This window comes from Camelus dromedarius, chromosome 5, assembly GCF_036321535.1.
Source record: "Camelus dromedarius isolate mCamDro1 chromosome 5, mCamDro1.pat, whole genome shotgun sequence".
Taxonomy (NCBI): domain Eukaryota; kingdom Metazoa; phylum Chordata; class Mammalia; order Artiodactyla; family Camelidae; genus Camelus; species Camelus dromedarius.
In genome coordinates, this window is record NC_087440.1 from 75,944,192 (window position 1) to 75,957,583 (window position 13,392).

Consider the following 13,392-nt stretch of genomic DNA (forward strand, 5'->3'; position numbering starts at 1 on the left):
GTATTTTAAAAAGCAATTAAAAAGCAATCACATTGAATTGGTTAATAGTTTTGTTCAAATCTTCTCTACCTGTAGTGATTTGTATCTGCTTTTATCATTTACTAAGGGAGGTTTATTAAAATATACAATTATGGTTGTGGATTTGCCTACTTCTCCTTTTCTGTCAAATTATATTTTTTTTGTATTTTGGGAATTACTATTGGTATGAATTTATGAGTTTTTAATCTTCCTATTGAATTTGCTATTTTCCTAAAATGAGATGTCTCTCTTGGAGTCTGATATTAATAAAGCTGCAACAGCTTTCTTTTGATTAGTATGTTTCTATTGTTTAACTTTCTACCATGTCTTTGTGTTTATATAGAATCTTTTATAAAAAGTACAGTGGTAGATTTGATTCTTTTCTTTACCAATCTGACACTGTTTTCTTTTAGACTTTTTAGTCTATTTTTATTTAATATAGTGACAGATACTTGGTTTTAAGTCTACTATCATGCCATTTGTTTTCCTTTGTCTCATCTTGTCCTCATTTCTTTCATCCTTTTCTGCTTTGAAAAAAATATCAACTATTTATATGGTCTATTTTATATCTTTTTAAATTATACCATACCTTTTTAAGTACCTTCTCAGCTACCTTGGATACTATGATATGCATCCTGAATGTATTGCATTCTACCTTAAATTAGTGATTTACTATTCCTGGTATAATAAAATAATTTCTATTTACTAATCTTCTGCCCTTTGTGTTACTGTTATTATATATTTTTCTCTATTTATAATCCTCACAAGACATAGTTATTGTTTCTCTTTAAATATTCTGTGGTATTTTTGTAGTATGTCAACTTAGCGAAGTTGGATCTACATTTCCTAAGATTCTACTTCCTACAGAGCTTGGCCATGAGAACATTTTGTGCAATACTAAAGACAAACAGGAAGCAGCATCCATTGCTGAGGTTGGCTAGGGAACCCAGATGTTGCTGGAGTGCGCACATTTTGTTGCTGGCCTCTTGGGTCATGTCACTGGCATTCAGAGTTGAAATACAGAAGTATTCACCTTAGGAGTTTATCATTAGTAACTGATTCACAATATAAAAGTGACTTAAAGAATTAATTTTTCACACATGTTGAAACACAATTTAGCAAATAAGCAATCACTTACAGGCTATATGTGTTCCCAATATGTCTTCAGGTCAGTGATAAACATTTCTAAAGAATGTGTGAGCTTACCATATGATCCAGCAGCCCCACTCCTGAGCATCTATCTGGAGGGAACTCTAATTCAAAAAGATACATGCACCCCAATATTCATAGTGGCACTACTTACAGTAGCCAAGACATGGAAGCAACCTAAATGCCCATTGACAGATGACTGGATAAAGAAGTTGTGGTATATTTATACAATGGAATACTACTCAGTCATAAAAAAGAATAAAATCATTCCATTTGCAGCAACATGGATGGACCTAGAGTTCATCATTCTAAGTGAAGTAAGCCAGAAAGAAAAAGAAAAATCCTATATGATATCACTCATGTGTGGAATTTAAAAAAAAAGAAAAAAGAAGACACTAATGAATTCATCTACAATACAGAAACAGACTCACAGACATAGTAAACAATCTTATAGTTACCATGGAAAAGAGGGTGGGAAGGGATAAATTTGGGAGTTTGAGATTTGCAAATGTCAGCCACTATATATAAAAATAGACTAAAAAAACCCAAATTTCTTCTGTATAGCACATGGAACTATATTCAATATCTTGTAATAACCTTTAATGAAAAAGAATATGAAAACAAATATATGTATGTATATGCATGACTAGGACATTGTGTTGTACACCAGAAATGGACACAAAACTGACTATACTTCAATTAAAAAAATAGCCCCCAAAAATGTATGAACTTATGTGTACACAAATGCAGGTAAAATTTGAATCTGGACAATCTATGGACTATATAGTAACTGATTTAGAAAAGTAAGGTAATATTTTCCATTACTGAAAACATCATTTCTGTTTGATGTATGTCCCCATGTAATTATGGGCTCTGTTTATATAGTGTATGATATTCCAGATCTGTAGTCACGTGAAAGTTTCTATTCAGAAGAAATAATATGGGAATCTGTTACAACAAATCTAATACCTATTTTAGTAGAAAAATTATCATCTCTTCACTTTTATAATCATCAGATATACATTACTTGTTTATTGTTTGATTTCGTCCACTAGAATGTAGGCTTCCTGAGAATCTGATTACTGCTAGATACCCAGTGCTTAGAATAATGCCTCATGCATATTAATGTGTTTGATAGCCTCTTAAATTTGAAGGTGTTTAGTAGACTTTACTAATAAAAGTTATTCTGGGACCTAAGCTGATTGTGCAACTACCATTTCAAATTTGACAGTTGCTGTAATAAGTGAAAATAAGAATTCTGTAAGGGTCTTAATTGGCAATTAAGTGTCAGAACTAGTTGAATGGCTCCACTCAACCACAAGAAAGCCAGAGATAACAATTCTATAATTGTCCCAGAAAGGGAGCCAACTGGCAATAACTGGCAAACAGCACTAGTGACACCCCTACTGCATATACTCTTTGTGGCCTTAATATTTAATTTTATATCATACTAATTTTTTATTGTATTAAATATTTTCCATTACTATTTTCAAATGGGAGCATATCTTATATCTTCCATGGTGTATTTAACCAATCCCCTCTTTCTTTTGTTTCAAAATTTTGGCATTATAAGTTACTACATTGAAATAAATATCTGTGTATAAATCTCTACCCATGTTTAACATTTATCACTAATAACAAGTTAATTAGGAATTTCCCTGTGAAAGAAACATTAGGTCATTTTTTGATGATGGTTTTTGAATTCTGTTATATTATCTACATACTTCCACCTTTAACTCGATTGATTCACTTCTGCCATAGCACTGTCCAGAAAGATGATAGATTAGTTTTGGATTTATCTATGACTCTTTGGAAGTGAATTCTATAAATGTGATTTTTAAAAAGTAACTGGCGTTTTAAACTCCAAGTATCACTAAACATACTGCTAATCTGTAACTTTATCTTTTGAAAACGTGTTATTTATCTCCTTAAATGGAATATATTGGGCATATATTTATATCCTCTTAACTGCATGGATCATCATGAAAATTAACAATCTTTCATGTGGTGTGGTTAAAAAAACACCTTCTTTGGAAGTAGCTAGTACTGTGAGAGCACAGTATATCTAGTGGCCATGTAATCTTGGATAAAATTAGCCTTTTGGGAATCTCAAGTTTTTATTTTCTGTAAAATGGAGACAATAATACCTGCCACAAAGAGCTGATGTGTAGATTGGAAATGAAATCTATAAAATGCTTAAAATTTTGGCAGACTTGTTGTAGATGATAGCAAATAACATCTATGATGAGGGAGATGATGCTGCACTTGAAAACTTCAAGGCACAGGGTGTTTTTCACTGCAGTGAATGTTTCTATTTTTTGTGACTTTAGATGGCATATTAGCATGTGTATGTGTAAGTATATATGTTTGTATCCATACCTCTCATTCTCTCTCTTCTCTGCCTCCCCTCCCCTCCCCTTTCTCTCTAGATAGATAGATAAAGATTGGTAGAGAGAGATTCTCACACTTTTTCCCCCTCCTCCACATTTGCTCTTGGTAATAATCTCTCCTGGATGCCAGTGCACCACGGCACTCTCGTCTGGTCTAACGTATTAAATTTAATCAACTGGAAGTTCAAAAACCAGAGCCCCCTTAGCAGTATCGTGTTCAGAAAGAGAATAGAAAGACCTCAGATGATGACATGAGGATAAGCCCTCTGAGCTGTGGGGCTCTGGTGGTTTTGTTTTCCTGCACTCACTTTAGTTGTCAGGGGTCATGGTCATCCTTCTTATGCTACTGATGGAATTTTGAATAAGTAAGGTTGTGAGATAGCTAGATTCCAAATAAGTAATACTGAGCTGTAAATGTCATGCATCTAAGAATGTGTTCACTTTATTTGGGTATATATTTTTCAGCTCACGGAACACCAGGGTTCTACTAAAAGTCATTTATCTCTAACTTGTGTCAGCCCTTTAGACCAAAATGAATAAATTAAGTATAAGAATTGATGAATCAGGCATCTAAAGATTTAGAAGTGTTTCTGGAACGATCTAACTCTTCACTTACTGACTTATTGCCTCCTTAAAGTTTGAAGCCAGATAGTGAGCATTTTCAGTTAAAATGAATATTTAACTCAGTTTTCCCCCGATCTTAAATTAAGACTAAAGTTAAACTCAATAGAAAGCAATGGAACAATAAGAGCAGTGGAAGGAGAGGAAATGACTGGGAATTCTCCTCCTCTGCTTTAGAGTTTGCAGCTTGAGGTCCTTCTTTAGAGCAGTGTTTAGCCAGGCCCTTAACCTGCATGACCAGGACAGGAAGCATAAACTATGAATGTCCCGGGACTGGGGGAACAGGGTCAGCTCTGCAGCATGTGGGATCCTGTGAAAGAGGAAAACGATGGGCCCTTTGCTCAAAATGACTAAAGATTTCAAAGAGTGACCATAGAGCATGAAATTAAGCATGGCTGTCCCTAGAGCTGGCCTGCAAGGAAGCACTTCCCTAGAGCAGCCCTGGGTGGAGGGTGACTTTATACCAGCATATGTGGCTGGCTCTTTCCTCCCTTAGCTGCTTTCTCCCAAGTTATATCTTGTGCAAAGCAAAGGGGAGGAGACTACCCTTTACTGACCTTTAACGAAGTGTCAGAAGCTTTCCTTCATTTACTTAATTCTCACAGTAACTCTGCTGGTTAGACGTTGTCATCACACTTTACATACGTGAACTAGAGTCAGAATATTTGCATAATTTGTCAAGATCCTCAGACTTTGTCCCTCTGGATCTTTGGTTTCTTCTACCACAGCTCCTTTTCCTATTCTGGCATCTGCTGAGCTGCTCTTTCGTTTATACATACATATATGCATAAATATATATATGTATATAAGATGCATATATATATGTATATATCTTAGCACATGTGCTCAACTGTTGGGGTGCAGGATGAGGTTTGAATAACACTGTAAAGTTCTTTCCAACTCTGGCCTTAGTTGATACTCAAAACACAGTATTGGCAACAAGTTAGCTGAGGATCTGTGTTGCTCTGATGCTTTTCTGAAACTAGGCCACATATCTAATTAATTAGCAATGATCTACTTTGTGATTCACACCTGAAGCCCATTAGCTGCCCAGGCCGTGTGTCTATCAAAATGAAGTAGCATCAACTCAGGGTTTTTTTTTTTTTAAAGACCCCTGGGATTTCTCATCGCATGTCTCTAAAAGCAACCATTACCAGGGGCAAAAAATTTTATCAAATACTCTTAAAGCTACCTCAATAAATAAAGAAAACAATATTCACTTTTGAAATTATCTAGTAGGCTTCATGAAGCAAAGTCATTTTCTCTCTGGATGGATATGGTTTATGTAATTCTAAAGAATGCCCCCTGCACTCCACTTCTAAAAGGACTAAGTAAAACAAACCTCATTATTATGAAAAATTTAAGTGCAAATTAAAATAATTGTAAATAGAGAAGGAATTGAAACTATTTGATCATTTTCTATTTCTGGCCCAGAAATATGCTGGAACCAATAAATTGCTTAAGTGATCTTAAAAAGTTGAAGGGCATACACTAAATTACTTGGTAAGAGAAAAAAAAAAATCCTGGAATGGAGAATGTAAATCTCTACAAAACAAAATCAAAAATTCACTTTCACAAAAGTTTTATACCCCAATAAGCAGTCTTTTTAATTATCTAAGCTTTTTAACACCAAACAGGCATACCTTGTTTGACTATGGATTACTTTATTGCAGATTTTACAAATTGAGAGTTTGTGAGAACCCTGTGTGGGGCAAGGCTATTAGTGCCATTTTATAAGCAATGTTTGTTCACTTCATATCTCTCTGTCATGTTTTGGTAATGCTCACAATATGTCAAGCTTTTTCATTATGTTATAGTGTGATCAGTGATCTGATGTTATTACCGTGATTGTTTTGGGTCGCCACATCGTGCACCCATATAACGGCAGACTTAATAAATGTTCTGATTGCTCCCCTGACCGGCTCTCCCCTCATCTCTCTCCCTCTCCTCGGGCCTCCCTATTCCCTGAGACACAACAGTATTGGAATTAAGCCAATTAATAATCCTGCAATGGCCTTTAAGTGTTCAAGTGAAAGGAAGAGTCTCATATCTCTTACTTGAAATCAAAAGCTTGAAACCATTAAGCTTAGTGAGGAAGGCAGGTTAAAATACAAGGTAGGCCAAGAGCTAGGCTTCTCATGCCAAACAGCCAAGTATGAGTGCGAAGGAGAAGTTCTTAAAGAAAATCAGAAGAGCTACTCCATTGAACACACAAATGATAAGAAAACGAAAGAGTCTCATTGGTGATATGGAGAGAGTTTTAGTGGCCTTGATAAGAAGATCAAAACAGCCACAGTATTCTCTTCAGCCAAAGCCTAATCCAGAGGAAGGCCTGACTCTCTTCATTGCTATGAAGGCTGAGAGAGGTGAGGAAGCTGTAGAAATTTGAGGTGAGCAGAGGTTGGTTCATAAAGTTTAAGGAAAGAAGCAGTCACCATATTAAAAAAGTGCAAGATGAAGCAGCAAGTGCTGATATAGAAGCTGTAGCAGGTTATCCAGAAGATCTAGCTAATTAATGAAGGTGGCCACACCGAACAACAGATTTGCAATGTAGATAAAGCAGCCTTCTAGTGGAAGAAGATGCTACCTAGGACTTGCATACCTGGAGAGGAGAAGTCAATACCTGGCTTCAAAACTTAAAAGGACAGGCTGACTCTCTTGATAGGAACTAATGCAGTTGGTGACTTTAAGTTGAAGCTAGTGCTCATTTACCATTCTAAAAACCCTAGGGCCCTTAAGAATTATGCTCAGTCTGCTCTGCCTGTTCTGTATAGATGGAAAAACAAAGCCTGGGTGACGGCACATCTACTTATAAACATGGTTGATGGAATATTTTAAGCCCAGTGTTGAGACCTACTACTCAGGGGGGAAATAAAGATTTCTTTCAAAATATTACTGCTCATTGACAAAGCACCTGGTCACCCAAGAGCTCTGATGAAGATTAGTGTTTTCATGCCTGCTAACACAACGTCCATTCTATGGCCTATGGATCAAGGAGAAATTTTGACTTTCAAGTCTAATTATTTAAGAAATACATTTTGTAAGACTATAGCTGCCATAGATTGTGATTTCTCTGATAGATCATGAAAAACCCCTAGAAAGGATTTGCCATTCTAGATGCCATTAAGAACATTTGTGATTCATATAAAGAAGTCAAAATAATCAACAGTAAGAGGGGTTTGGAAGAAGTTGATTCCAAACATCATGGATGACTTTGGAGGAGTTCAGGAGTTCAGTAGAGGAAGTCACTGCAGATGTGTTAGAAATAGCAAGAGAACTAGAATTAGAAGTGGAGCCTGAGGATGTGACTGAATTGTTCCAATCTCATGATAAAACTTGAATTTTGAATGAGTTACTTTTTATGGGTGAGCAAAGAAAATGTTCCCTTCAGATGGACTGTACTAATGAAAATGCTGTGAAGATTGCTGAAATGAGAACAAAGGATTTAGAATCTTACATAAACTTAGTTGATAAAGTAGTGGCAGAGTTTGAGACGATTGACTCCAATTTTGAAAGTTTTATTGGGGCCAAAATACTATTTAACAACATTGCATGCTACAGAGAAATCATTTGTGAGATGATTCACAAGATTGACAAGAGTCAATCAATGTGGGAAACTTCATTGTTGTCTTATTTTAAGAAATTGTCAGCTCACGGAGAAAAAAATGTGACAATGAATATATATACGTTCATGTATAGCTGAAAAATTGTGCTCTACACTGGAATTTGACACAACATTGTAAAATGATTATAACTCAATAAAAAATGTTAAAAAAAAAAAAAGAAAAGAAATTGTCACGGTCACCCCAACCTTCAGCAACCACCACCCCAACCAGCAACCACCATCCTGATCAGCAGCCATCCACATTGAGGCAAGACCCTCCACCAGCAAAAATATTACAAATCACTAATGGCTCAGATGATGGCTAGCATTTTTTTTAACAATGAAGTATTTTTATAATTAAGGTATGCACATTGTTTTTTAGACGTAATGCCATTGAACATTTAAAATACCACAATATAGTGTAAAAATAACTTAGGAAAACAAAGGTCCATGCGACTCACTTTACTGCAATATTCACCTTACTGAGGTGGTCTGGAACCAAACTTGCAGAATCTCTGAGGTATGCTTGTACATTTGGCCCTTGAACAACAGGAGCTTCAACTGCATGGGTCCATTTCTACAGAGACTTTTTTCAATAAGTATGTACTGTAGTACTGCATGATTCTTGGTTGGTTGAATCCATAGATGTGGAACCATGGATACAGATGCCTGATTGTACACTTACATGTGGATTTTTCAACTGCACAGGGATAATCCCCATGTTGTTCAAAGGTCAGCTGCATTTTGAAAGAGTATTTGATTGTAAAGTGGTTATATAGTTACACTTAAACCTAAGTTTTTCTTGCTCAGGAAACCATGAATAAGATTAACTACAATAAGTTTTGTCATTGGGTGTTTTTATGTGGTAGAAATAATCTGCTTTATTTATTCATCTTTGATAAAAATTATAAAGGCCTTTTAAGTCCAGTTTAATTTTCTTTATGCCTTTGGAGAAATCTTCTCAGTGACTTCTTGATGGCAAATTCTTTCAGAACTTGTGGAAAAAAGAATAGGAACCTGGGATAAACTTTCAGAAAAAAATATACTAGGAGATACTCACCCTGATTTTCATGAAAGAGTGCCTGTCTCTGAATGAGGCAAGTCATAAAGCTAAGAAGAAAGTTCATTCTTCTAGATGCGAATGGGTTGTTTTGAAAATTGGTATTGTCTTTCTGTTTGTTTTTAACTCTTGTCAACTTGATCTTCGTTTCAATTGTGAAGGAAGTAGAGGCAGAGATAATAACAACCTAAATACCAAGATATGAAGAGATTACTTATGAATAGGCCCTTACATTCCTTCCCTTACTCCACAAATATTTATTAAGAGCCTAATTTTACTAAGCTTTGGGATAGGAAATGGGCAAACAGCAATGAACAAGACAGAGAAAGTTTCCATTTCCCTGAATTTTATGTTTCAATAGAATGAAACAGAAAGTAAATAATTAAGTCTATAAGGTGATTTTATATAATGATACTTTCCATGAAGATAAACAGAGTGATGTGCTGGCGGGGGGACTCTGAATGTGTGTGTGTGTATGTGTATGTGTGAAAGCCTCTTTCAGAAGGTGATAATTGAGCTAAGGCTTGAAAGATGAGAATGAGATATGTACACAGATAGCTGAGGAAATCACCTGATTTCTTTGCTTTCTTGGCTAAGTAACTGCCTTGCACCTAAAGACCTTTAGAATCTCTACATTTCCTAAAAAATGTATGCTCCCTCAATGTTCTCATGGAACTATTCAAGTTTAAAATAAGCACGGAAATCTAACTTCGGGGAATCTTTTCCTTAAACCAAGGAAGCGGAGCCACTGCCTCACTGTGTGCTACCCACAAGCAAAGGAATTCACATCAGCCGCCTTCATCTTAATTTGTAGTGGGAGACACAGGGCATGGGATGGTTCACTTTAATCTACTCTCTGCCATGGTTCTGTAGGGAAGCAAAATTTGCCATCCCAAAATGTGTCTCTTTGGCATGAGGAAGAAACAGGAGACTCGGGAAGTTTTTCTTTTCACCCTTCTCCCTTAACTGCCTAAAAGAATTTAGATAGAGGGCCTGTTCCAGCAGAGAGAGCTATCACCAGAGATATCTACAGTATAATGTCAACTAGGTGTGTAGACAGGGAGGAACCCGGCAAAGTCTGTTTGTTAAAATTCCTATCTGTGTCTCACTGTTTCTACATGGCCCAGCAAACACTTGTTTACCAACCATTTGTTCTTTTTCATATTCCTGTAAACTGCCTTCCTTCTCTTTGAAGTCCCAGACACCTGCCCCCGCCCCTGCCTTAGTCCAGAATGACATGCCTCACTTTACCTGTCTTTGGAATCTCTCACATTCACCTTCCCTGTATGTATGTAGTTAAATTCGATTTTTTTTTTCTGTTAATCTGTCTCGTGTCAGTTCCATTCACAGATCAGCCGGAACCTTAAAGGGTGAAGAAAACTTTTTTTCTTCCCAATAGTTCCAAACCCTAACCATAACTCTGTTTAATCAAGTTTTTTTTTTTTCCACATGAGCCTTGAGAGAAGGTCTAAAAGGAGAAACAGGCAAAGAAATCAATTAATTGATCAATCATCAATCCATAAGCACTTGTGCATGTAGAGTTCCTGCTCTGTGCCAGACACAGTACCTGAGCTTGAGAAGTGAAGTCTTGTGAGGCTTTCAAACCAGCAACATTGATAATCCCTGGAGGCAGCCATGAATCTTCATGGACCCCTGTCCATTTGAAAAGGAGAAGTGTATATAAGAACACAGAAAATATGGAATTAATTTAGTGCTTTGCAATTGGATGTTCCCCTTCTCCCCCAGAATCAGCTACTTTTTCTTGAATTTCAATTTCTTAGCATAGATCTTAATCAGTGATGCACTGGAGAGGGCTCCTACCAGCATCTTATTACTACATTTTCAGGATTTTTCTAAGGAGTTTGACATCACATTAATAGCTTGAAATTGGCCATGGTGGGATTTATTTACACCACAGCAACCTACAGATGGTACAAGTCAGACTTGTCGCACAGAGAGCTGGTTGTTCATCTTTTACCAGCACACCACGAGACTTTAAGCATCAGGAAGAATTTCTCCTTCCTCTTCTCTCATCACCAGTGATACTTACAAAGCATGAAGTAGCACAAACAAGTAACAGCTAGAGAGTAATTACTTCCTGGTGTCAGAGTTCATCTTGGACAGAGAAATGAGTTTGGGGAAGGGGCTGACACTTTCTGCTTTGCATTAAGCTACCAGTTTCTTTAAGAACTCCCAAGCTAAGACAGACCCCTGAGAGTTCTTCCAGGGTAACGGGCCCTGCTGGGCTGGCCTCTGGCTCTTTTCCCAGGCTGTTGGCTGCTGCTTCAAGCCCCGAGCCTCCACCAGCATCTGAGGGAACAGAGGCAGCAGAACAGGTGCTGAATGCAGGGCAGAAGCCCGTGGGGTGCAGCACTGTACCACGGGTGCTGCTTCCTCACCCTGGAACCATCCTCACTCATTTTCCTGTACCAGGTGTATTAGGCGAGTGCTTTGTGCCTTAGTTTGGTGAGGTTTCTCAAGAAAAAAATAACCTGGTGGCTTCTCTACCTTCATTCTTTAAGGAATTTTACCTAGATAGAGTCACATTTTAATCCTCCCCCCTAAAGTTCTGTCCTAAATCGCATCTTGTACCCTAGGGTTCCTCATCCTGTTTGCTATAATAATTCTAATGTTTAATATCAGGTCTATTAATATACTTCCCAGTCCAATAACTAACTTGTGTTTCCATTACATTTCTATCCTCTTCTAACATGGATTGTTTTGGAGTTCAGGGAAACAGATTGTGTTCCCAACGTTAACACTTTTCTACAATCTGACTTTGGGGAAAGAATTGAGTCCTGCTGTCTGTGGGATGGGTGTCAACATTTCTCTCCCATAGACCTCTTGAGGAAGTTGTGTAAATAAGTGAGACCATGTGAGATGTTTTGTACTTATTAAGGAACGGAATGCATATGGGGAACAGCAGGAACGTATTTCTGAGAGTCATACAAAGCTCTTTCTCCTTTGTAGCTCCGTTTGTCCTCGGATATCCATCTTGCTGCCTCTCTCGACCACTCCTGTATTAAGACATTTGCTGCTGTTATATTGAGATTCTTGTTCTGCTACTTAGTGTTGCTTTTTGTATCGATCCTTTTGAATCTATTGCCTTTATTACAGTATTGCATTGAAATTATTATATATTAATGAAACATAATTCAGCCTTGAAATAATCATCTCCTTGGAATGAGACACCGCAGGTTCCTAACATCCCTCTCTCTGTGTCTCTCTCTGGCATCCTGCCCTCACCACCCTTCTCTCCCCACCCAATGTGCTTCTAAACAGATCTTGTTCAAGCTCACACAGACTAAGCTATGTGTGCTCTGTATTTCCCTGCTGCATTAGCTTCTGATACCATCTGCTTCATTGCTTCAGCAAGAGAAACATGGATTGAACTCTTTTTGACATGTTGCCAATTACATTAAAGAGGGAGGGGGAGAAAAAGAAAAGACTGAGGAACAAAATGAAACAAGCAACACCTGAGGACAGCGTTGATGCGCTTACACCCCCTTTCCTGTTTGTTGACAAGTTTAAATGGAAATCTCGAGCTGCATTTCTGAGTAAATGTCTGTCATTATTTTCTAGTCTTAACGTGGCCTGTTTAATTTCTCTTGACTCTTCTTATTTTGTCTGTGACTCCTCTACACCTTACTTCCTCAAGTTTTCCTAAGCACAGAAAATGAACGACTTCAACCACCACAGACTGCACTACGGTGGACCCAATCCCAGTTCATTTGGTTACAAGGATCCAACCCCACCAGCCTTCTAACTACCACCTCCCTCCTCCCAAGCTCTCCCTTCTTTTCAGTTAGGTGGCTAAACCATGAAGCCTTCTTTCGGCCTCCTTCTCTAAGATTTTCACTTCCCCAACTTGAAGGATTTATTAGGGTGATCAACCATCCACGTTGGCCAGAGGCTTTCCTGGACTTAGCACTGCAAGTCTCATGTCCTGGAAACTGCTCAGTCCTGGTCACACTGACAGCTGCTCATCCTACTTCTGATGTATTAACTGAGGAACGTGAAATAGATGTTACAGCACATTGTTCTGCATTTAGTCTTTTGATTGAACTGAATTCTCTATTTCTCCCAGGTGGAAGAACCACAGCGCATTAGCCAGATTCAGCCTGGGGCCTGATTTTGTACAGCCTGTGACTTCAGAATGTTTTTTACATTATTAAAGAGTTGTTAAAAGTGAATATATGACAGAGACCACATGTGTCCTACAAAGCCAAAAAATTTCCTCTCTGGCCCTTCGCAAAAAAACTGCTAACAGATTAAAGACTTCTTCCTTTGTTGTGCAGCAACAGGGTTTGGGATGCTCAAACAAAGCCCATTTTGCTAATGAGATGCAAGAAGAATATAGTGATCTTTGATTACTGAAAGCAGATTCTAGAAATGACTCTCACTCATATCATTCCTTTGTATTATTAAAATTTTGCTTATTCTGTGGAGAAGGGAAAGCAGTGTATATGTAACATAGATGACCCCAAATTTTATTTAAAAGAAAAAAAATGTTGCTTTTAATTAAAGTTAGCAATTGTGACCAAAATGTA